This window comes from Saccostrea cucullata, unplaced genomic scaffold (genome assembly GCF_032062105.1).
Source record: "Saccostrea cucullata isolate Sc308-1 unplaced genomic scaffold, CSIRO_AGI_Scuc_v1 ctg2482, whole genome shotgun sequence".
Classification (NCBI taxonomy): domain Eukaryota; kingdom Metazoa; phylum Mollusca; class Bivalvia; order Ostreida; family Ostreidae; genus Saccostrea; species Saccostrea cuccullata.
Window position 1 is genome coordinate 115947 of NW_026918407.1, and position 27680 is coordinate 143626.

The 27680-nt window shown below is 35.9% G+C and overlaps 1 long non-coding RNA gene across 1 annotated transcript; it reads right to left on the reverse strand.

Annotated features, from left to right (window-relative positions):
- Positions 1 to 21063: 21063 nt before the first annotated feature.
- On the reverse strand, positions 21064 to 22634 carry LOC134264597 (uncharacterized). The gene is made up of 4 exons (XR_009991566.1): positions 22329 to 22634; positions 21690 to 21752; positions 21301 to 21373; positions 21064 to 21125 (listed from the first exon to the last, which is right to left on the reverse strand). It is a non-coding gene; the product is annotated as an uncharacterized LOC134264597 (long non-coding RNA).
- Between the last annotated feature and the right edge of the window lie 5046 nt (positions 22635 to 27680).

Sequence of the window (27680 nt, forward strand, 5' to 3'; positions counted from 1 at the left end):
AGCTAGTAAGGTTAAAAAAAGTCAACGAAAAAAGAATTATGCAATTGTCAAATTACCTGCTGTTTCATTTTTAAACTTCAACACCACTTTTTTGTTTGAGTTGTCATGAAGTGAATGGTTGGGCGGATAGTTAGATAAGTCGAAGAGGTCTGTGTCTGGCTATGTCTCTATCTAAATATTGAGTTATTATTTCATACATCAGACTGTCTGTGTCTGTGAATAGTAACAGAATTTGATCCCCATACATCCTTTTCATAAAGTTGTAATGGAAATAATACATGATTAGCGTCGATAAATCCAGTATGGTCTGTTCAATGTAAACGGGTTTGTTCAGGAGAAGCTTAACTTTTTTGTTTTCAACTTCCACCAGATCTTCATTGAATAGTTTAAAACGACCGAAATATGGTTTGGCACATAATTTCTTCAGTTTTCTTTCTGTATGAACTAATTTAATATCGACACGATTTCTCAAGTTCTCCATAGTTTTACCAAATACGGCATTGTTCATTAATTTGAAGAAATCTTTTTCAAAGTCGTTTTTGGCATTTCTTCTTTTGCTGGAATTGAAATCGATGTAAGTTTTCAACCAGGGTTCTTGACGATACTCTGAAATTCGATGCACTTTAGTAACTTTCATCCCTAATGATAAATAAAGTTGCAAGTTTTGATAATGAAGGACGTAATGCATTTTATTTTCTAAAATGGGAATTAGTTTAGACGTCTTGCCACGCCTTCGCATTGTGAGTCCATCTGTCGCGTGTAGCTCCTCCCAAAGTTGTTGACTATAAGGGGAAAGTTCTTCGTCCTGCACGAGTTTGTGTTCGGGGGCTAGAGGGTAACAATTGTGTTCATCGTGCAACTCTGCAGGGTACTCTAGATCAACCTCTAAAGTGTAGCCTACCTTACTGTCTGTGGAGACCTTTGTAACATCAAAATGGTCCTTTTCACTCTTATCTAACCAGCGCATGAAGCCGATGGGGAGGGGGACACGCATGACACCCCCATACAAATTATTAGCGTCCAAGTAAATGAGATTTTTTATAGGTTTGGAAGGGTCATAATTTTCAAAATCAGGATGATTTGCCTCGCTAAATTTTTTACTAATTATAGACACTCTACCACGTAGCCCCAGCTCAAAAATATTATACATGAGAGGATCCGTCATAAGAAGTTGTGAAAGATAAGTGGGATAAATTTGGGTTCTTGAAAATTGATATTACAAGAGTTGCAAGCAGCACCTCGAAAATTTTTATATTCTGGAGAATCTTTATCTCCCTCCACCCCAATATGGTAATGTTCACGGACCTTTTTGGTTTTGTCATTGAACGGTTTTTAACAGATATGACACTGGGTTGCTAAACGGAACTGCTTTTCTGTTTCCTTAGTCATGAGGAGGGGCTCATCATCCGAGAGGATATCCTTGATATATTCCTCCCCTCTTAATAAACTATCTAGAAAATGCTCGACTACATTTTCTCCCGTTTGCCCTCCGTGCACGACTGGGGGGTTTGTGTATATAGAATTGGTACATATGGCTTGGTATGCATATCCACAAGGATCGAAGTGGGCCTCATGGGTTGTGCTAGATTTTTCAAAGTTGGGAGAGCATGTTTCGATTTTATGCAACAGGGTTTCAAAAACACAATAAATGACGAAAGGTACTCTCATTTTTTTGTAAAAGTTTTGAAACTTCAAAATGTTATTTTTACCTTCAGTAGGGTATTCTACTTTCTGACAGACAAATTGTCGGCAATAGGGCATTTGCTCCTTTAATAAATTTTCTCGAAAGAAACCGTGTAAACATCGTCGATAAAAATAATTCTTAATCTTATATCGCTTGGTGAACCCCAAAACACGATTTAAATCTTTAATCAAACAATAGTGGCTATTTCCATCCTGTTGAATATACAAGAGATCGATTGTTGTAGTGGTCATATCCTGCTGAGAAATGTGTAAAGGGAATAATTCTTTTTCAAATCCAAACACATTAATTGAAATATTGTTTTGTTTTTCAAACTTTTTGATTTGTGAAATGGGTGTTGGGAAACTGATTCCTTCCAAATTAAGCTCGTTTTCAAACGCGGTATAATGTCGAACTCTTTGGGCATTGTTTTCCCACAGGATGCAGGGCTGCTAAAACACTCCACAAAAAGCACTTTTCATCATCATTTTGAATGTTGACAATTCCTTTGAGATATTAAATTTCTTGAGGGAGACTTAAATATTTTTTAGCCGAGAGAGGTTTGTAAGGTACTATGCTTAGTTCTAATCCTATAACTAAATCCATGCGCCAATTCGAATCCTGATGTACAAACTCCTCAATGGTATTTTGCATTTGTTGAAAAGCCCTGTTCAAATCATGTTCTCCTTCATCATTATTGAGGGAAGTGAATGTGCGACTTCTTAGTCTGCACCGTTAAGCGCAGGTCTGCTCTCTACGTTATTCAAAAGTTTTTTGTCTTGATCTTCAGAAGAATACAGCTGGTCTGAAGATGAAATATCCCTTACCGTTACTGGTGCTCTTCCTTCCCTTTGACGATGCTCAGCATCCATGTGTGATGACAAATCTCGAAATGTGGGAAACCTTTGTTCACACTGATTGCGATTAAAAGTAAACACTCTTTTCAAGCATCGCTTTTGATGCATCGCAAGGTTTCGTTTGTGTTTAAATATTTTACCACATTTGCAGGAAAAAGATGAAACATGGGATTGCATATGATTGTCAAAACTTTGTCTATGTTTTATTTGTTTTCCACACACACCACACAAAAAATAACTCTCTGATTGTTTGAATTTCTTACATTTCCGTTCGGTAGACTCTAACTCAACACAAAACACTTCATCATTACTACTATTAAAATCATCGTTTTCGTCTCTTTTCCTTTTGGAATTATTTTTTTCACGACTTGGTAACTCCATGAATGGTAATGAAATGAGAAAGTAGTGTCACTCCGAATTGCTTGATATACTGTATGTTTTGTGAAAGGTTTAAGCGCTAAAATGATTGGAAATCCTGCGTACCTTAAATTCCAGTTTAAATAATATTGCATACCGCGCAAAATTTGTCGATAAGGGAACTATCACATTCCTCACAATAGAAAAAAATAGTTTCATTCTAATCAATTTTATCTAGATCATGTCAAGACTCTGTCTTAATTTAAGTAGACATGTGTTTCTGTTGTAATACTCACGGAGAAGTCTAGGAATCAGTTATACTATTATATCTTTCCAGAGTCCTCCTTTTTCTCGAGAGAGAAATTAATGGGCTTATCATATGTCTCAAGACTCTCCGATTTTCCCGAAAAATTCTTTGATCGTAAGATTGAGTAGGGACATTGTTATTTAGTATGAAGGCTATGACAGTCGACAGGGCTTTCATAGTATCAGCATTGAACCCTCGTATGAGCATTATTCTGTAACGCTCATTTGGTTCTTTACCCAGATTTTTTAAAAAATTCATAATGAGCGAAAACAAATGATCCGGCCATGTCAACCTTCATCAGTGAAATAATAAATATTATAGAAAACTTTGTAAAACTTTATAGAAAACTTTGAAACTTTGTAAAACTTTATCGAAAACTTTTAAAAAACTATCGAAATCTTTGAAAAAACTTTATTTAAAACTTTCAAACTTTCTAATACTTTACCAAAAACTTTGAAAAACTTTATCGAAAACTTTGAAATTTTGTAAAACATTATCGAAAATTTTGAAACTTTGTAAAACTTTGACATTTTGATAAACTTTTGCAAAAATTGTTGACACTTTAAAAAATTTATCGAAAGCTTTGATATTTGAAAAACTTTATCAAAAACTTTGAAACTTGAAAAAAAACTTTATTGAAAAGTTTAAAACTTTGTAAAACTTTATCGAAAACTTTGTAAAACTTTATCGAAAACTTTGATACTTTAGAAAACTTTGGTGATAACTTTGGAAAACTTTGTAAAAATCTTTGAAACTTTATAAAACTTTATCAATACTTGAAACTTTATAGCACTATCAACCATTATTGAAATAATTATTTCAATAGTGGCTGTATTTCAATAGTGGTTATTACCTGTGTTTGCTATTGAAATGCATTCTCAACAACTATTGATATTATTATTTCAATAGTGGTTGTATATCAACAGTGGTTATTACCTATGTTCGTTATTGAAATGCACCCTCAACCACTATTGATATAATTATATCAATAGTCGTTGTATTTCAATAGTGGTTATTAGCTATGTTCGTTATTGAAATGCACTCTCAACCACAATTGATATAATTATTTCAATAGTGGTTGTATTTCAATAGTGGTTATTACCTATGCTTGTTATTGAAATGCACTATCAACCACTATTGATATAATCATTTCAATAGTGGTTGTATTTCAATAGTGGTTATTAGCTATGTTTGTTATTGAAATGCACTCTCAACCATTATTGATAGAATTATATCAATAGTGGTTGTATTTCAATAGTGGTTGCTTACTATGTTTGGTATTGAAATGCACTCTCAACCACTACTGATATAATTATTTCAATATTGGTCGTTATTTCAATAGTGGTTGCAACACTGCCGCATTAAGTTTATTGGCATACCTATTTATTTAGTTTCCCTGTACAACGATATCAAGGGGCATCAGAATCCAACAGTATTCCTCGACTCGGACAAAGACGTTGAGATACAGGTAGATCTCCTCAATACACATATTGAACAGATAAACCAAGGTCTAGGTCGTAACATAAGTTCAATGCTGACTTGCGGGACTGCAGACGGGGTAAAAAGAGATACTTTTTTGAGTTGCTATCGGACGGTTTGCACCCAGGCCACCTATTGTCCCAGAAGTGGTTACGGCGACTCGAGCTTGACATTATTAGGGCCCCGCAAGGATTTGCGGGTGTCCTTTAGTAATCACTCTGTCTGTCCGTCTGTCTGTCTGTCCGTCTGTCACTCTTCCGTCCACAAATTTTCTGTTTTTTCCTAATAATGTTTTCATAGTTGCCAAATTAAGATCAAATTTGGTATGGTAGTTCAATAGGCAGAAAGACATATTTTGATGCTAAGTTTGTTTCTGTATGTCCCCTGGTTTAGAGCTGGGTGGTGGGGTAGATTCCCTAAATTTATATAAGAATGCATTGGCAAAGAGAGATAACTGCTAAACATGTTCCCATTGTAAACTGAATGCTGCTATGAGTCCCTTGGGATTAATTAGCCTTCCTCCTGAAGAAAATCCAAAGCATTATCTTTATCTGTCAAATTGAGATGAATTACACATCTGTCTGCATGTGAAGTTTGTTTTGAAGTTAAGTCAATTTGGAATGTTATGAACACTCTTAAATGTGGATTTAAATATAAATGTTCTTACTTTATTTTTGTTAAAATAGTTATGATTTCATTGAATTCTGAAAACAAGAAATAGATTAAAGAAGATATATTTTTTATTCTTACTTTTTTTCCCTTTATGTAAATTTAAGAATATTATTAATTTTTAAGGAAGCTGTATAAAAACCCCATTGTATCATTATAAATACTGAAAACGTTCTTATAGTAACTTTAGAAGAAAGGATGAGAGGTACAGATAATCCCTTAGGATTAATTATCTAGCCTGCTGCAGAAAATTTAGTAGGCTTATCTTTATCTGTCACTTTAAGATTAATGAAAACCTTTGTCTGCAACTGCTGTTTGTTTTGAAGTTAAGGTCGTCTTCATGATATTTACATTCATTGAAGGCTGGCATTTTATATAACATAAGCTTCATTATTCTTAAAATGTACATTCAGCATTAAGTTGTTCTTTACTGCCTAATGTAAATACAGGTGTATTATTTACAGGTTTTTGAATATTCATAAATTATCTTGAAATTTTAAGAATACAGTTGCTGTTGCTTATTCTTCGTACATTTTTAATCAGTCCGTAAGGTGCACCCTTATAATTCTACCCCATGGCAGGGCCCTTGCTGACTGGTCAGTTTTCTAGTTAGGGAGTGTTACACCCCACGTGATACACTTGAGGTAGATGAACAAGAGTTCCTCTCATTCCAACATGGCGAACAAGGCCAAAAACACTGATGATGAAATGATGAAGAATACTGACTTTACACAAAGTGTCAGTGGAATAGCTACTTACAATAAAAATGAGGAAGACAATGTTTGGCTGCACAAGATACTTGAGTCTTGTAGTTCTTCTGTTGACAGGCAGCAGCAAGAATCAAGAATTATTTGCACAGATCATGCAAGTAATAATAGAAACTTCAACAAAACAGATCGCCATACAGCAAGCCATATTTCAGAATTTCTTGAGGAATCAAAGGAGGAGATAAGTCATTCTCTGAGAAAACCACCATTTCCTTCAACCCCGAGGCCACACGCGGCTTCGGGATTGATGCAAAGTGGACAGTATCCGCCAGTTAGTTCACAGTTTTCGGATGTTGCACCAACCCCAAGGTCACAAGGTCATGCAACTTCGTGGTGGACACCATCGTCTCAGCCACCCTCATTTGCTGGTTATGCACCTGACTTCACCTCAGACCGAAGGGGAACAGACCGACCATTTGATGAAACCTTGCATGTCAATGAAGCTAGGGAAGGACAGAGAACTTCTCCTTATAAACCTGGCTCCCGAGGTGTACCCAGATCCTCAGAGAACAATCAATCTGCACCAAGAGGTCCTCAGACTAAACTTCCAACGTATGAAGGTAAGGAAGAAGTTTTCCTTGTTCCATTTGAAAGACTAGCGGAGCGGTATAACTGGACGGAAACTGAGAAAATAGACCGCCTCTATGAAAGTCTGAAGGGTAAGGCAATGTGGTATGTCTGCTCCTTGCCTAAAGCACTGACAGGCAACTACATCTCAATACGCGACAGCCTAACTAAACGCTTTGGGCGCAAGGATCCTCAAGCCACTGTTCGCAGGAAACTTGCCGAGATTCGACAAAAGGGAGAGTCAAATGATGAGTTTGGTGAAGAAGTGCGTCGCTTAATTACCCAAGCTTATCCTGGTACTGACTTGGAAATGCAAGATCAACTTGCTGCAGAATCTTTCTTAAGAGGATACCGCAATACCCGGATTGCATATGATGTGCTAAACAGAAACCCTAAGACACTTAATGAAGCGATAGAGCTCGTCACATATCAAGAGCACAATTACAGGGCCACTGTGGGACGAGATAATGACTATCAGAGGCGAGAAAGGACTAGGAGGGTAACCTGGACAGATGATTCTCATGATGGTGGACCTCCTGATGATGAGGCAGAGATTCTAGGAGTGCATCGGATTCAGAAACCCACATATATTACCATGGAGCAGCTAGACAACCGTCGTAAGCAAATAGAGTCGCAACTTAAACGGAACCAGGAGAAAGAGAGACTGAAACGAGACCACCTACAAAAGGATATAGAAAGTAGATGTTTTCAATGTGGACAGACTGGGCACTTCAAAAGTGACTGCAAATCTCGACCCCAAACAGTCAAATTGCAGGAACAGAAAATGCCAACAGTAAAGGAAGAGACATCAAAGACAGCAGAACAAATCAAGTGCACAAGGCTTCATGGAGCTGGGAAGGGAATCGTAATCCCTGTCTTTGTGAATGATGTCCAGACCAAAGGTGTTGTGGATACTGGTGCGGATGCTACTATTGTCTCTTCTACCATTCCCAAGAGGCAGGAATTGTTACGAGTAACTGCAAGCAAGTTCGACTCATGAATGCAGAAGATGGTGCACAGATGACTGCATTTGGAGGTGTCACTGCAACAATCCAATCTGGCAGCCAATCAACCCACTGGCCAGTATATGTTGCATCACTACGGGATTCTGTTTTGATTGGAATGGATTTTCTCAACTCCCTAGAAGCTGTTATATTCACTTGTCACGGTAACCTTCGCATTGGAAAAGAAATAATATCTGGAACCCTGAGCTGCGATAACAGTTACCCAGCTTGCAGCTCTGTAATGGTCGATGAAAGCTGTTTGATACCTCCTCAGAGTGAGAAGATTATTGTTCGAAGAGTTCGCAGCTAGGTTAAGGCCGCCTATAGGAAATATGTCTTAAAATATTCCGAAAAAACCAATATAATGTTGATATTTTTTTTTATTATCTTGAATTTTAATATAATGGGAATTATACTAATGCATATGTATGTATGGGGTCTCAACCGAGTTCGGCGAAAGCGACTTCACGTATATCAGCTGTTTGTCACGTGACATGTTTAAAATTAGGAAAAAATATGTACGGATACAAAGACCGTAAAAGTTCAACGATATACGGATAATTTTTCATTATGTTATTGATTGTGTTTTCTTTAAGACAAATTTCTTAACTAGAAAAGTGCTTGGAGCAATTTCTCCATGCCCGGTAATTATATAAAATTTAGCCGACTTTCTATAAACTATGTGCATTTACTCTATACGCATTGAAGTAATGTAAAACTACGGAAAAAATCAACAGCGCACAACTTGCTCCCAGCACTTTTCAAAGTAGTATGGACAGTAGTACATGTGTATAAATATTATAATTTATAATCAAGCGGATATCGTTAAACTTTTAAAGATTTTGGAGGGGTTGTACCTGTGATTGTAGTTCGTTTCTGTATAAAAGTGCATGACTGCGGCTTTATAAAAGACATAATAGTTATCAATTAAATAAGACTGTGAAGTATTGATTAATGCATTCAAAAATATTATTCAATTTCAGTCAGATCACGCTCGTTTAGTTTTAATTTTCATATTTTCAGTTCCACTAATAGCTTGATCTACGTCTCAAGTACATAGAAACTACGTGTCAAACTAGCCTATGACGTCATATCTGTTAGTAAAGCGAGATCAATGCGGCTTTGATTTTACATTCAAATAGTGTTATAATGACAAGATAAGTTACACATTGATTTATATTTACAATAATTATAAGAAATCAAAGTATGTAATAGTATTTGAAAAAGATTATTATTATTTCTTCGCCGAGATTCATTTGTACAATTTCACTGTGACGTCATAATCGCATTCCTGAGGCTCTGCATACACTGATCTACCTTTGGGTAGCCCTTAACCTAGTTGCGTACAAGTACCCCAACGTGGTCTATTGTCTGTCTTAGACAGTTGCAATGATGATCTTCCTAATGGTGTTTTGGTTGGATCTTGCTTAGTCAATATGAAGGACAAAGTACCTGTTCGGGTTTTAAATGTCAGAGATAAGAAAATTCGCCTTGCTAAGGGAACCCATTTGGGGAAGTTGACAGAAGTCAGTGAGGATGCTGATGCAGTAAGTGTAGATGCAGCACATCAAAGTGAAGTCACTGTTGAAGAAACGATAGGTAGACAAGCTGAAAATGGAACTGTACCAGCCCACCTAGTAGAGCTGGCAGAGAAATCATCAAAGAATATGACTAAATTGGAACAACAGGCACTTGTCAGCTTACTCTCTGAATTTGAAGATTTTTTCTCTAGAGAGAACTATGATCTTGGCACTTTCACTGCAATTAAGCACAAAATCAACACAGATGGATCAAAACCTATCAGACAACCTGCGAGACGAACACCTCTAAGTTTCCAGAGGGAAGAAGCTGAATATTTGAAAAAACAGTTGGAAAATGGTGTGGTAGTTCCCTCAAGCTCTGCATGGGCATCTCCTGTAGTGTTAGTCCGCAAAAAGGATAGTGGAGTACGCTGGTGCGTGGACTATCGGAAGCTAAACGAAGTCACACAGAAAGATGCATATCCTCTGCCTAAGATTGAGGAGTGTCTGGACACTTTAGGGGGATCCAAACTGTTCTCCACACTTGACCTTATGAGTGGGTATCACCAGTTTGAAGTTCGTGAAAGTGACAGACCCAAGACTGCAATTATTAACAGGCATGGCTTGTTTGAATACGCACGAATGCCTTTCGGGCTCTGCAATGCACCCTCTACCTTTCAATGAGGAATGAAATTGGTTTTAAGAGGACTTCAGTAGATCATCCTTCTTATCTACCTAGATGATGTAATCATCACGGGGAGTACATTTCATAAGCACTTAAGTTATCTTAAAAAGGCGTTTCTCCGATTTCGAGAATTTGGACTAAAGCTAAAGCCGAAAAAATGCAGCTTATTCCAAGAGGAGGTCGTATTTTTGGGTCATGTTGTAAGCAAAGATGGCGTTCGTGCGAATCCCTTGCTGATTCAAGATGTGCAGAGATGGACAATTGCAGGAAGTCTTAAGGAGCTCCAAGCCTTTTTAGGGTTGACGAACTACTATCGCAGATTTGTGAAAGAGTACGCTGATATAGCTCGTCCATTACACAGCCTCACACGCAAAGGTGTACCGTACCAATGGGGTGAAGAACAGATGACAGCGATGAGGAGCTAAAAATTGCACTAGCTTCAGCTCCTGTCCTTGCATACCCACTTGCTGAGGGTACAATATGATTCTCGACACAGATGCTTCCAATTTCAACATTGGAGCGGTCCTCTCTTAGGAACAGGATGGCGTTGAAAAGGTGATTTTTTTTCTCCAGAAGGCGCCTAGGACCTGTACAGGAGCGGTACTGTGTCACTCGACGAGAATTGCTGGTAGTGGTTGCCTTTTGTCACCAGTATAAGCATTATTTGTTGGGCAGGAAATTCCTCTTCAGAACTGACCACAGCAGTTTGGCTTGGTTATTCCGCTTCAAATCACCTCAAGGTCAGCTGGCTCGGTGGCTCGAGGAATTGAGTCAGTATTCTTTTGTCATTCAGCACCGAGCAGGAAAATCTCATGGCAATGCAGACGCCTTATCTCGGCTAGATACGACAACTTGTGATTGTTACAGTGCTGGGACTTGTCGTTACCTTGTGGTGGGTGTGCATACTGCCAGAGAGTTGAAGAGCAGTGGGAGAGATTTACAGAGGATGTTGATTATATTGTACCATTGACAGTTCGTGAAGTAACACCCTCCGAACCTGGTACTTGTAATTGGTTGGAACAAAAGGATTTAAAAACCGCACAATCTGAGGACAAAGAAGCGCAACTTGTATCCAGCTGGTTGTTACATGACAAACCGGAAGCCTGTGATGTAAGAATCCTCGGTCCCGCAGCTAGGAGTTATTTCCTCAATCTTCAACGCAGGTAGGTTAAGGTTACAACCAAATATTCTACTTGCCTATATGATATGACGTCATAGTAAGCTACATGACGTGAAGTTTAGAGATAACAATTTCTAATAATCGATATCTAAGATTAATTTGAGGTCGTAAAAATTAATCAAAATATGCAGAGGCATAATACAAACAGAATTTTGTCGTTTCTGGGTCTCTGTAGTTATCACGGGGGTTAAATACCAAACCCGTGACGTCATAACTGTTGATCATGCAGAAGCAGAGTGAAAGTGAAACGTAACGAGAATTCATGTAAACAAACACAAGAAATCGGAGTTTAAAAGCATTTAGAATGAATATCATGTGTGATTCATGTGGGAATAAAGCTTATGAATAAGGTATGGTAAATTTCTTCGTAAAATTAAAGTAGGGAGGGTGTTTACTTGCCGATCAGCCTTTCCTCTGTCGTTCGTAACAAATAAAATGGAAAAGTTCAACACTACGCCGCACACTTTGAAACTTAATTTTTGTTTCTATCTAAAGTTCTTATTCTATTGTTTTTGGAAAGCGTGAATTATTGTATTTTTTTCGATGTTTGTCAAAATGTAAAAAATTTGGGAAGACTTCGTCAGAAAGTGTTGAATAATTATTTCTGTGACAGGACAGTAGGATTCTAGCAGCACTTTTCATGGTACAGAGATGTTTTACGTAATTATTATTACAAATTGAAATTTATTATCCCCGAGGTAGTGTTGAACTCTTCACTTTTTTATTAAGGCATATTTTCTAATTATAGACGTCACGTGGTGACGTCGTGGTGAAGTGCTTCATGTAGTATAAGTCCCATTGAAGTCTATCGAATGCATAATTATAACAAAAGTTTTATTCTTGACTTTTCCGGTTTATTAGTGTTACATAATTATAAAAAAGTCTTAATTCGCCGAATTTTGGCCCATGTGCTGCCTTAACATACCCGCGAACAGTTTTGTCTGGTCAATGGGATACTCCACTATGAATGCCTGCATGATTCAGATACACGGTCACTGCGACTGTTTGTGCCAAAATCACTTAGGAGGAAAGTAATAGAGAGTTGTCATGATCCACCATACTCTGGACACCAAGGCGAAAGAAGAACCCTGGAGAGAGTAAAACGCAGCTTCTATTGGTATGGTCTGACAGCAGATGTCCTGCACTATGTATCAAGTTGTGCCACATGTGGTATGGAAAAGAGAGCTTCGCGTAAAAGAAAAGCAGCAATGCAGTCCTATATTTATGGTGCTCCACTAGATCGTGTGCATATTGATGTACTTGGCCCATTCCCTGTAAGTTCAAGTGGCAATAAGTACATTCTGGTAATAACTGACCAGTTCACCAAATGGGTGGAGGCGTATGCTGTCCCAGACCAGTGCAGTGAGACAACAGCAAAAACGCTTGTGGAGGAGTTCATAGCTAGGTTTGGCGCCCCTCTTGAGATCCATACTGATCAGGGCAGAAAATTCCAAGGTGACCTGTTCAGGACTGTGTGCAAATTTTAGGAGTTGCTCAAACAAGGACCACACCTTATCATCCTTCCTCTAACGGTCAGGTTGAACGCTTCAATAGGACTGTTTTGCAAATGATCCGGTGTTATGTCGACAAAGAGCAAAAAACTTGGGATGAACAGTTGCCTCTTTTCCTTCTGCATACCGAAGCACTCCACACAAAGCCACAGGAATATCACTAAACTTTATGATGTTAGGTAGAGAGGTACACCAACCGACTGAACTAGTTTTCAAGGACTCAGAGACAATTCGAGACCCACTGGATACCCCAACATACATTGAGAAACTTAAACATGCTCTGAGCACAGCCCATGATGTTGCGCAAAAATCACTTCAGCAAGCGCAAATAAAGCAAAAGCGTCTTTATGATCTGCGTCTATCCAGTAAGCAATACCAAGTTGGTGATTTGGTTTATGTCAACAAAATGGCAAAACAGGTGGGTAAGTCGGCCAAGTTGCAATCTGTTTTGGAGGGGCCTTTCATCGTCAAAAAGAAATATGGGCCTGTTTTGTATGAGGTACAAGGACGGAGAAAGACGGCTGTGATTCATCACGATCGCCTTAAGGCATATACCTCGGATTCCGTACCAGACTGGGTCAACAGATTTAATCTCCCAGAAGAGAACGACTTGGAAACCATACAGGAATGTCAAAGTGAAGTGAACAGAAAAACAGACAGAGCGCCCAACCAAGAAATCATGGACTCAGATGATTCTCTGGAGACACAAGAGGAGATCATTGCTGGACAGGAATCGAGGCCACTGCGGACTCGAGCTGGCTGTGAAATACGTCGCCCAGATCGGCTTAACCTTTAGTGGACTTAAAGGAGCCTAGAGGGGGGCAGTGTGGTGAAAACGGATTAGTTTTATAGACTTCTTTTATTTTCTATTTTTACAGTATTATTTTTTGGTTATCTCCCGTGACATTACGCGGGCTATACTGTACACAAATACAAGTACATTTTGTGGCCAGCTCGCGTTTGTTGTTTATTCGCTATATATTGGCGATATTTGTGGTGCCAACAGCTAAAAGCACTACAATGTATAAAGTTGCTAATTATGTACTATCGGAAAAACGACCGGTCCTTTTTTTAGAACATCAAAATTTACTTCTCGCATAAAAACGTACCGGGGTACTCTGCACAGTTCGTCTTTTATATTCTAAAATGGAAAATTAAAATACATTTATGAATACAGTTGATGCATGTGTCTAACTTCAATTTATATTTTATGCAGCCACATTAACTGAGGGATTGAAGTTTAAAATGGTATCGTTTTTGTTTGATATATATCCGACAATATGCTTTCAAAATAATCGCGACTATCGTCTCCATCAATAAGACGCATGCCTTTCACAAATATCTAAGCGGTTTGATGATCAAGACTCATTTCCATTGTTTACTTTATACATTTCCCGGGCGAAAATTGATGGTTACATCAATGTTTTTTGTTTCACAATGAAATGGAAATATAAGGAATCACTGTCTAGTTACATGTAGTATATATGATAGTCAAAGAACCGTTGGTGTACGGAACACGGGGGGGGGGGGGGGGGTCCCGTCCCAAAGCACCTGTGGTCTTTATCAACAGTTTATCATCGTTTAGATACATACGTCAATATTTACTACATACACCATACAAACTTGATGATTTTTATGGATAGTATACATGTATTTATCATTATTGTTTAATTTGGGTTTTCACCTGTATACATGTACATGTAGCAGTATAAAACTAAGGTTTTCTTACTAATTTTTGGTGAAAAAGTGTATTTTGAAATCAGTACTAGAGTGCATAGGCGAAAATGCTTATCAAATGCGTCCTTGCTCGTTTAGGGTAAACCGAGGCAACCAAAATATTAAGTAAATATTTTATTAAAATGACTTGTGTATATACCAATACAAGGGTAGTTCTAATAGAAACATGCATGTATTTACATTACAACGACCTGCCCATTGGACCTATATGTCAATTTACTATATAAATAAATATCATGAAAGAAAGTTCTTGCGATGTTTTCTCATCAAACATGCTTTTTAGGCTTTAATTACTGCGTACCGAACTTAACTGGGGGCGAAAAAACGAATGCCATAATAAATGATGGTATGAATAAATAAAATGGTCCTGCGAACAGCTGATAAATATTATAAATTAAAAAACACGAAGATCTTGCAAATAGTCACTGAAAAATTTTATACATGAGGTCGTGCAAATAGTCACTGAAAAATTGTGTACACGACGGTCGTGCGAATAGCCGTTGAAAAAGTAAGTGCACGACGGTCGTGAATTAAGACACTGTCCAATTTTACTTGTACCTGAATTTAACGACTACATGAATTTAACGACAGCATAATTTCCGATTCCTAATTTCGATTTTGGTCGAGCATGCTTCGTTTTTGGTTCAAAACAACTACAGACACGCTTTTATTGTTCCCCGCTTAAGGACGTTCGATCCTGTGCTTCTGAGTCGATTTTGGTCTGGACCTTTATTTCTAAAATTCAGCATCATTTTTAAGTTTTACCATAGAATTTAGATTCTACAATGCAAATTAAACTAGATCCATTGCAAAAACAGCAATTAAATTCCATTCAAGAAGGGTTAATCCAGGGATTATATTTTGTGGCGGAAGGTTTTTTAGAAGAAAATTATCAATTTATCCCTTTTGAAATTTATAGAGCACTGTTAATTTTAGATTGCTATTTTTCCATGCTCGTTGCACACAAAGCTGTTTTTGCAGTGAAATGTGTTGTGCTTGTTCTGAAATATCTATTAAATTCTTTCTTATGAATTTTTTCGACGAATTATGACAAATGTAGTAAATGTATTCTGAAAGTTCTGGGAAAAAATGAGCCAATTTTAACAGAAAATTGACAATTTTTTCGTAATATCTAAAACTTTACATCATATACCCCCACTTTTGATGCTCTTTTCTGAATATTTAAGATAACTTTGACCTACCATCTGAACTTCAGGAAAAGTTTATGACATTAAAATAATTTTCTTGCTTATTAAATCTCTGCATGATGCAAGTATGATAATAAAAAGGCTTGTTTGTATATTTTTAGATGACTCGGTAGTGCTACATAACTTGTTCAGTGGCGCTGTATTTCGTAAGCTTAGCGCTAAAAAAAGTATCACTCCTCGTAATAGAGCTCGTCATTTTGAAATCGAACATAATATACAACATTTATTTGTAAAAAAATATTTATATATTTATAATCACATTTTTAAAAAACTATATTACACCACGGAGAAAAAAATTATGTCAACTATAGGAGCCCATGGCATTACCGAACCCCTTTTGTTTACAATCGGCAATCCTCGGCTAACTCCTTTTACGCTCCATTCAAACATGTGTGCGAGGAACGAGTCATCCAAGGAACTCCGAGTGATTTGTTTACATAATTATATCATTATTCATAGAGGGTGCGTTAGGGGCGCATTCAAGATCGTAGTGCTACATGTACATGGAATTTAAGTACAGATACGAATTTCTAACAAGAATTTTGCTAGCCTAGCAGCCATGTAAAGAATATGTTTTTTAAATAATTAAGCTAAGTTTGTAATCCTGCAGTCTTACTTGGATAATACTTTGCAACACGCGACATGCTGTATATTCAGGTATACTAAACTGAATTTTCTTTATCTAAACGTAAAATCCCAAACATTCAATTTTAGCATGCTTTTTTCACATATTAGTTATAAAAGAAATGCATATGATCGTACATGTATAAAAGAATGGGGGTATATGATGTAAACCTCGAATTAAGGCTAGAAGAACATTCTTTTTTCTTAATTTCATTGAAGCTGTCACACCTATTTAATAGATCAGTCCAAAGAAAAGGCACGAAGATTTAGTCGTGGCGTTTGGTGCCTTCTATAATTTTTAGACAGGTGTACTGTTGCAAAAGTATAGACAAGTACATTTAGAGCAGTACTCCTAATAGCGAAAGAAAAAAAGGCGCCACGATTTACTCGTGACGTTATGCGGGAAATTGTGAATGGCCTGCACATGGCCATAGTAAGCAAATTGAAAGGGGGGGCTAATCGAAAGTGAGGGGGCTAAACCAATAAAAAAAAGTAAATCCCAATTTCAATACCTATATAATATCTTTTTTTCCGACGCCAATGGAGATTGACGAGTGCAGAAGTAAATAGAAGTGCAGAGAAAGATTATATCAACATGCCTTAATATATGAAATCGCATGGAAAAGAGTTAAGTTCATATAGAATAAATGAAGTAAAAGCCAGCTCCATTCGATAATTCTACACCAGTGGCGGATTCAGGATTCTTGAGAAAAAAAGGACCAGTTTGTGGTCAGAATAGGGGCCCACAGCCATACCAAAAATATTATATATTAAATCTATATATATTTTGGACACATACTTGAGAGATTAGGACTAGAGAGAACTGTAGCTCTCCGGTAAAATATATTGACAGACCGGAGAGCTACAGTGCCTCCCATTGAAAAAGAAAGTGTATATTCATTGCGAAGTGTGCTGTTTCTCGATTTATTTTGATGTATATTTAAACTCAAAATATTACACACTAGCTGTGTATTCCTAACATATTTCTTCACTACAGTACTTCCATAATAAATTTCCAAAATAGCCCCCTCCACCAAAAAAGTTGTTAACAAACCTTCAGGGCCTAAACTTATGACCTTCGAAAAATTTCGCCTGTGTGGGCCTATAGATACAACCATTTGGAGTCTGAAGACAATTGGGTTCACCGCACTTACTTTAATAACAGTTTCCAATCATGAAATTCAATTATCCCCACAAACCAAGTATATTTACAGCAGTACTCCTGATAGCTTAATGGTTTGCGCGTTGGGGATAAAAGGGAAAAAAAGCGCATTCACGTTGGCGACCAGGGTTCAATCCTCCTTGTGACCAAACTTTTGAATCATTTTTCAGCTCGATTTTACGAGGGTTTTTTCCCTGAATCGGACGGAAGACCTCTCGTTGCTCGCAACGAGATCGTATCTAGTTATTATTCTTTTTATTATTTTTTTGACTTTCTGATTTTGTGTGCGCGATTTCTCGAAGACTACTGGATGGAATTACTTGAAATTATCAGTGAAGATGTGTTGTTACATGAATTTGATCTATTCGAGCGATTTTTTGGAAATTCCTTTTTGGTGCCAAATTACGGACCATTTTCTGAAATTAAAATGACATTTTGTCTACAGATAATCTCAAGAACGGCTAAAGATATCAACATAAAACTTTCAGGGATTATAGATCGTGATAGATACTAACCAGGACGCGACTTTTTGTTCGTCATCAGTACTTCCTGTCGTTACTGGATGCGAATGAAAAAAATCGTATTTTCTAACTTTTTTGTTTTTCAATATTTTTCATTTATTTTTTGAATGCTAATAGAGACCTTTTTATTGATGCTTACTATATAATTTGTTTGAATATTGATGCATCTAAACTCTAAATATTAATATTTCAAAATCTGAAGCGGTACCAAAATGGCGGCTGTCTCTCTGAAGTCCGACATTTCGCGAGTAGGGGTTAAAGAGTCAGCTGAGCGTTTGCTTGAACAAAAGATATGTAAGGATAAATGAAATGTAAATCAATACGTTGATTTTCACGTAGTAGTTACGGTGCAATTCTGTGTTAAACTAAAGTGTTTATCCAAGGTCTTCACAAACGTCTACCATATTTGGTTTTGGCGTGTCATCAAAGTAGAAAAAGAAAAGACTACATGTACAAATGAAATGCGGTATCTACAACCTTTAGTTGTGCAAAACGGAAATTAGATCTTAAAACATATTTACATGTATAAGTAAAAGTTTTTACATGAAACAATATAAATAGAGAGTATAAAACGTAACCGTATTTTTTCCATGCACACTTGTGACATATTAAACTAACAGAAAAGACAGAGGTAAGAGTGTTTTTTTAAAGGAGCGTTTAACGGAGTTTATATACTCATTTTTCTCACAGATCTGATGCAAGTCATTGAACATAAATTGAATGTGATAGGCCCAGTCATGTTTTCGGCGTAACATTCCAACCCTTTCATAAAAGTGTAAATAATCGAGAAAGTCAACTTTGGGGATAAACAGGAAATTTACAAAAAGTTAAAAATTCATAGTCGTTTCACTGCTTCAGTGTTACTTACATAGATACGATATTAAATGTGTAGAATGTATTAAATATACTTTCTAATTAAACCTCGAAATTTAGGCATTAAGAACGTTTTATTTTTTTACTTCATTTAAGCTATCACACCTATTTAATAGAACATTCCAAAGAGAAGGTACCAAGATTTACTCGTGGCTTTTGGCGCAAAATTATGAATTAAAACTCTCCTCTCATAATTGTATGACAGATGAACTGTTGCAGAATTGCATGTACACACAAGTAAATTTATAGTACGGGTTCAAATAGTGTAATAGATAGCGTGTTGAATATTACTGCTTGTGACCCGTTTAAATTATCTGCGTATCCAAAGACCTTTAAATCAATTTTCAGCTCGATTTTACTGGTTTCCTTTCCGGAATCGGACGGAAGACCTCTCGTTGCTCGCAACGAGATCGTTTCTAGTTATTATTATTCTTTTTATTATTTTTTTGACTTTCTAATTTTGTGCACGCGATTTCTCGAATATTACTGGATGGAAAGACGTGAAATTTTCAGAAATGATGTGTCGTAACATGAATTTTGTATACGCAGTACAGTTAAGGCAACATTTTCTATAAAAACTCGTGGAATTCGATACGTATAATGTTTAACAGTTTTTTTTTTTAGCAAGACACTCTAGTTCAAATATCTATTTGTTATCTTGAAGAGTATGTCCATCGCTTTTCACATTGGTATTTTTTGACATCATGTGACCCCCTGAAGTCACGTGGGCTCCGATTTTAGGTCAAAAAATGAGATGTCAAATTTAAAAAAAAAGTGCAAGGGCAAGTCAAACAAAAAATTAACTGCATAATGTTTTATGTTGTCTCTATGTATCTATACTTTCTCAAAAGTGATGCTCATTCAGTTAGTTTTCCGATATAATTAAGTTATTCACCTAAAACAGACAGATATGTATAAAAAATAGGATATTTTCCCAATTTCATCGCGAATTATAAAGTAACTAAAGGATTACAAAGAAATGAGCATCACTTTTTGAAAACTATACAATAAAATTAATATTTAAAATAAAAACCTACTCTTTAGATTGTCGCCTCGCCCTTGCACTTTTTGATTAAAAATTGAAATCTTGGAAGAGTCAATCTAATTATAGTTTTCAAACGCATCATTGACCCAGCAAGGGAGATAACTCTTGAGTACTTGATACAGTTTGTTTACCTGGTAAATTTTAAATAAATATACATGCGGACAGGGCTGGACCCTTTTTATTTTACTAAATCAAAACGGTATGCATAAAATCCTTGACATTTATTTCTTTTCTGTGTATTCGTTCTCCATACGTTATATACATTTTATTCTTTCAAACCTCCCGCATTTCCTCAAAGATGTGTATATACATGAATAGGTCTAAATATTGCCGATATATTTATGTAGAACACAAATGGTTAATTAAAGTATTACCTTCATTAATAAATAGTTAAATATCTATTCCCCTCTCTCACTACTGTACGCAAAGGCGTCGGAACCCGGGGGGGGGGGGCTTAGCCTCCCTACTTATTTGCAAATTATATACATAATGTAGGCATTGGAATTTACCTTTTTCTTTTTGTTTAGCCCCCCCCCCCCTTTTCAATTAGCCCCCTCCTCTATTTTTGCTTCCGACGCCTATGGTACACACACTTGTGTTAATATTTTTTTTCTTTCTGCATACGAGATCATGTTCAGATCTACGATCGCTTTCAATCAGACCGCTTACTGTTAATTAAGGGATATAAACTAAGTTATAAGTCTTAGGAACTAATTAAAAAGGATTGGGGTATACTCCTGTATTTGTTAAGGGGATAGCCATTTTATTTTGAGGTTGAGGGGCTGGCAGATTTTAGAAATAAATACTTGCAGATCAGTGATCTCCCCCTCCCACGAATCAGAGTTTTTTTTACATTTTTTTTTTTTTTGCATGTTAGACTTTTCACTGAAGAGGAAAATGAATAAATAATCTGTCCTTCATCTAATTGATCGGAAATAAATATTAATATTCCTTCATTGACATGAAAATGAAAAAAAAAATCTGACTTGGAAAAACTCGCCTGCCCCCCCCCTCCCCCCTTCCCTCAGAATCATATGGTCGTCCTCTATCCTAATTTGAATCGATTAGGGGGATCTGTAGTCTCCTGTTTTTGGTCATATTATTGAAAAATAAATGAACACAATGCACATGCTGGAAATAAGATCTTGATGGACATTAGTACCTTCCACACAAAATAGTATGCAAGTTAAGATTTTCAGATCTTAATGGCCTTTTCAACACCTGTACAGTAAATATATGAAAAAGTCAAATTATTTATCTAGAAAATTTATTTAATAAACATTTCTTTTCAAATCCAATGACAAACTGTAGGAATGCTGGGCAGGTGCAAATTATTTCCATCATTTCATATTCTTGTGGATAAAATGAATTCTGAAAATATAAGAAAATCAGGAAATACCATTAATGAAAGTAATTTGTGTTTACAAAAATGAAAGAAAAAAATACATTGAAACATTTAAAACAGGATGCATATACATGTTTTCAATTCTTCTGTTAGTTTTATTATCAAAAACTTTGCATGGTTTATAGCTAATATTGAGCATACCATTTTCCTTAAATGGTGGATTAACTTGCTGCCTGAATGAATCCATTTGTCCAACAGTGAGGAATAGCTAGGCCTACAACACAATATATATGCAGTTATATGCTATGAGATTACTAAATATATACATTGTAGAATAAAATGGCATTACTTTGACAAAACAAATTATGCTACATTGTATACTGTAGTGAATTTATGTTAACCATATGAATGGGGAAAAATGTGTTACAAAACTTCTCTGGGAAAGTGAAACCTCTGACATTTACAATAGTTATTGATAGAATATTTTATAAAAAAAATTCTGAGTTAAAAGATTACCAAACTGAAAAAAATCCAAAATGTAAAGTACATGCAAACTTTAAAAATGTGAAATGCTTTTAAAGTATACGTACCCTGTGGAGAAATGATGCATTTTTTATTTATTCATTCTTTAAGACTGAAACTCTGGACAACAGCTACAATGATAAAAGCATTATATAAATATTTTAATGTACATGTAATCTAAACAAAAAATAAATATTTTTTTCATTAATTTAGAAATTCTAGGAAATTACAACCATAGATCTGATATGGGGCTTCTATATATGTTTTCAACACACTGATACTGATATTTTTTTTTGTTAATTGTGTAGCATATTTGTATGTCAAAAGACATCATTGCTTGTTTAGGCCTAGTCACTAGTGAATCATTGACTGAAACAATGAAAACATCTCATTTAATTTAGTTTAAATTTGTGTTACTGATGACCTCCATTGGCCTATTACACATATTGTCTCAAAGAAAATGAGCTAATTGACAGGAACTCAGTACATATTTAGTGCAATTAATTTTTAATAATTCTAAAAAGTGTGCAACTTGAACTTAGTATGGGGGGGGGGGGTGGTTTACACACAAGACACTGCATTACAGTTTTTCACTGACTGTGATAATACATTTAAATGAACATGAACTTATTCGGGTTTTTTATGTTAACAAAAGCATGTCTACATATTGTAGATCTATACATGTACCTACATATGCGTATACATACCTGGCCTGGAATTACAGTGCAGTGATGGATCTACGGAGCTGGTGCAAATCGTCTGTTTTCTGCTATTTTCCGAAAAGTTAATGTCCTCATATTCTCGTAAAATGGAGAAGCAATGCCTTGTCTCTTATTCTATCCCTATTTTCTTTAAAGATTGTGTGGTTATTGCATTTAAATCCACTGCAAATCTCAGCTGATGTCGCCACGTTTTTAGATGTAAACAACAATCCGAGTCACCGAGTGCAAGCGCTTGGCTGAAGCCGAATGCAGACAAATGACACATTAAAAAGAGAATTATTTTAAAGACATGCTATTTTATATACGAGAAAATCACTAATTATTTTCTATTTAAACATGAAGATATTGCTGTTTATTACAAATTCTTGCAAATATCGGTAAATAGTTATTTTGAGTACCACGCAGCACAGTTAAGGTTACAAAAAGGAGGCGGAGCCTAATTTGTACGGGAAAACTTGTCTATGACATCATACACAATATACGTCATACAACTTTTCTTTAAAATACCACGAAATGAGTTTATCTGCCAATTTAACCAGTAAGAAATCATCAAACTACATAAAAACTTAGTACAGAGTGTTGTTTTGTCGTTAGTTAAATCCCACATAGAAAGTTATTAACAAGTCTTTGATTGCATTACACTTGTCAATATGACGTCATTTCTTACATCGTGACGTAATTTGTAAGCAGTGAGAGACAGATCTAGTAATATCTTCTCAACAAAATATGTATTCTCTAATTAAATAAAATATTATTTATAGATATTCTATGGACCAATAACTTCAATTTTATGTCTTCTTCACTATTTTATTAATATATTTTCTGTACATTACGTATTTAATTGACACTGCCGTATATTTGTGTGCAAGTACATCGGAGGGTAATGTGGGGGTTTTAATAAATCGATCTAGTGCAAGGGCATACACTCTTTGGATCAAAGTAAGCTTTTACATTTCAACTATAGAACTAGTAAGGTATCTGAAAAGTGCTGCGATCCTGATGAAATTTAAAAGTACTTTAATCATATCAATATTTCATGCCATTGACCAGCAAAAAATACAGCATTCGGTCCTACAAATATAATTTTAACAATGAAATTGCAGAATTTAGACAGGATCGCAGCACTTTTTAGAAACTACAATGCGTGTTGAAAATATTTATATACGAAACTTGGAAATTTGACTTGGTTATGCCCTTGCACTAGTGACATTTATATGTAACATGAATACTTCAAGTCAATGTGCTAAAATCGCGTGACTGCCGCATCACGTGACTAGTCTAAATATAAAATATAATCGTCCTCGATATTATAGGATTAAACGTTCTTTTTTCAGAATTTATCGATGTGTAAACTCTGCCTTTTTACTCACAAACTGAATAAAAGTGCGAAGCACTTTTATGTAAAGTTTGTGAGTAAAAAGGCAGAGTTTACACATCGATAAATTCTGAAGAAAAGAACGTTTAATTCTTATAATTCCAATTACGAATTTTTTAAATTATTAATATTATTTCCCTTTGAGGCCGCCATACAATCCGTTATTTTGTACGGCGTAGGAATACTTTATGTCGCAAAGAAACGTATACAAGATGAATATCGATAAAATCCAACTTAAATTGTCAAAACAATCAATAAATATGCTTAAAAAACTCATTGAATGTTGTTTAAGTCAACAAATATCGTAAATGCGCGTATTCTCCAGAATAATTCGTCCTTGACCATGGCCATGTTGACATTTTTAAAACAACAACGTCATAACGAAAGATGCAGACCGACGACGTCCTCGATTTGCTCTGGTTCGGTCAAAGATTTAGGGAGAATATAGGATCTGTAGGATGTAAACATATGAATTTGATGCTAAAAAGGCAAGAGTCTGAGGTACGTTTCTTTTCTCTATCACATCGATACCAGCTCAGCTGATATGGAACGTCGAGAAAATGACAGCATGATCAGGGATTTTTTAAAATTCACACTCGTGATCCGACAGCGACATAAACATAATATTCCCGTCTGTCAGTCCTGTTTATCTCCTTTTCATTCATTCATTCGATCATTCATTCATTCATTTTTATTTCAAGTTTCTTGTAATCATAATTTAGCTAAAACAGACTATTTAAAGTAGTTCTAATATGAAGAATTCATCGATGTGTAAACTTTTTCTTGAATTTGTTTTCGTCCAATCAAAACACAGGGAATCAATAAATAAAATTAAGATTGGAATTATGTAGTTATTAATCATAATTACAATTATCCGATATAAATAATGTATTAAAAATAATCGCCATCCCGATTACGAATACATTTTTAAATACAAAATTTAGTCAATATTTCCATTGCGCACCTTAACTGTACTGCGCATTTCCTTATATGGATCAATCAGGGCGGAGCAACTGTCATGACGTCAGACCTCATTATGACTTCATTACCATATTTTTTTCATGTGTTGCCTTAACTGTACTGCGTATTCGAGAGAAAATTTGGAATCTCACTTCCGGTGCCAAGTAAGGGACAATTTCCTGAAATAAAAATGACATTTTGTCCGCGATTAAACTCAAAAACGGTAAAAGATATCAACATGAAACTTTCAGGGATTAAAGATCGTGATATATACCATCCAGGACGGAACTCTTCGTTCGTCGTCGGTACTTCCTGTCGTTAGGAGAAGCGAATTGAAATAATCGCATTTTCTAACTTTTTTGTTTTTCAATATTTTTTATTAATTTTTGGAATGATAATAGAGACTCTTTGATTGATGCTTACTTTGTAAGTTGTTTGGTTATTGGTTCGTCTGAACTCTAGATATTAACATTTGAAAATCTGAAGCGGGACCAATATGGCGGCTCTCTCTGTCAACTCCGCCATTTCGCGAGTAGGGGTTTATGGAGGCAGCTGAGCGTTTGATTAAACAATTCTGACATAAGGATACATGAAATGTTAAAAACTACTTCGACTCTCACGTAGTAGTGAAATGGTTGGAGGAGTTACCTCCCGTTACTTGTTTATATTATAATAGATAATCAATGTAAATATTGTAATGAATTGGTCAATTGACAAAAGAATTATACAGTCAAGTATTATTGATCAATGACGTTCTGTTAGAAAATAATAATAGTGTTGCCAAAAGAAAGGCAGTCTGTAGTATTTTATCAATATGATATCTGATAACTTTTGATCATTGATTAAGTTGAGGTACAAGGGGGCAGTACAGCCACTTGGCTTGTGTCTTCACTTTGGTACAAAAACCAATTAGTGTATCGATCGAATGGAATTGTGCAAAGTTGCCGTAGTCAGTGACTAGTTAAAATATAGCTTTGTGACGTTAGCTATGGGTTTGTCACTAGGACAGAGAAGCTCTTACAAAGTTAAATACTGTGTAAGTATATTGTAGCTACTTGGCTAGAGTTATATAGGCAACTTGGTAAGCAGTAAGACACCAGACAGGTGTTAAAGGCTAAATCAAGAGGCACCAGGCAGGTGGCTGATGACTTATATAGTCAGTTGTATGGTGAGGCAATTGTCATATGGCACCAGGCAGGTGCCGGTATTCACTGAAGATATATAAGTGTACAAAGCACTTAGGTCATTTGATTTAAAGTCAGCAGGCAGGTGTCATATTATTATCTGTAAATATTGAATCTAATTAAATATTCAATCATATCCCCAGTAAAACTCAGTAATCCGAGCACGGACCTACTGACCGCTCAGGTCCGACACGTTACAGTAGTAAGTTGCAATTGAGTGTCAATCTTAAGACTAAATTTCTGTATCACTGCTTAAGTGTAACTGGGCTAGATACAATATGTAATGTGTATAATGTGTTACATATACTTTCTTAACGTCGTAATAAAAAAAAGGCGCTAAGAATGTTTTATTTTTAAAATTTAATTGAAGCTATCATACCTATTAAATAGATCAGTCCAAAGAAAAGGCGCGAATATTTACTCGTGGCTTTTGGTGCGAAATTATGAATGCTTTTTATAATTCTTAGACAGGTGAACTGTTGCAAAAGTATACACAAGTATGTTTAGAGCAGTACTCTCAATAGCTTAATGGTTAGCGCGTTAAGGATAAAAAAGTGAAAAGAAAAGCGCATTCACGTTGGCGACATGGGTTCAATCCTCCTTGTGATCAAAATTTTGAATCTCTTTTCAGCTCGATTTTACGTGGGTTTCTTTTCCTAAAACGGACGGAAGACCTCTCGCTGCTCGCAACGAGATCGTATCTAGTTATTAAGGTCTTCCGTCTTCAGCGGAAGACCTTATTGTTTTTCTTCTGTTTTCTATTATTATTATTATGTTGCCCCGAACGAAGTCGGGGACGACATATTGATATGTACGCATGTTTTTTTATCCAGGCTGTTTCTCGCAGATGGCTGGGGCAATCTTCCTGAAACTTTCCTCAAAGGACGATCACTGGTTGTTGTTGTGCAGTGAGGTCGTTCAGTTCCAATATGTCTACCGTTGCCATGGAAACCTGTAAAAAGCGACAAATTTTGTCCGAGAGTGTTCTCTCTGGTCCCTTAAACGTTCGTCATGAAACTCTTTTTATTTTAATGATTAGTATCTGTAGTTGTGCGCTTTGCATTTAAAATTTTCAAATAATCGATTATTGCCATGGAAACCAGGGGAATGTTAAAATTCTTTAATTTCGATTTTCTCAATAACTACTCAAGCAATCGTTTTGAAACTTTCAATGTTAATTCCTTGCAATGTGTCAAAGTGATTTATACTTTTGAGATAATTGTAATGAGTCGCTCACAGTTGTCATAGAAACGAAACAGAAAAAAAGGTAAAGATGTACACATGTGTTCTCCAAGGTCTAGGTCAAAGGGTCAAAGTTCTTCGTGTCCAATAAAAGTTCTTTTCACAAGGATTACATATTTGAAATACGAAAGCCCTAGCCCTTACCGTTCAAACGTAAGGTACTATGTTCAAGACGACCCCCCCCCCTTTTGAAGCGCACTGCCAGTTAGAATACACATATCTAACATATACAACTTACAAGTAACGTTTTAAAAGTTTCATTCATAAAATTCAGTTCTCCTGATGTGATTTCATAGTTTGCCAACCTTCATTCTTCTTCTGTCTTGTCTCTAGATTTTATAATTATTTTATTTTATCTATATATAAAATAACGATCGTCAACTGCATTTATTAGCATTTCGCATTTTTTTTTTGTATATCTATTACTTGTATTTTATTATTTTCATTAGATAGTGCAAGTATAAATTAGAAAATTGGTACGTTATTTCCATAGTTTTTATTCATTCATAATTCCTAGGATCCGCTCCTACAGGTGCGCTAAGCCTTGATCACTACTGTAAACAAAACATTCATCTC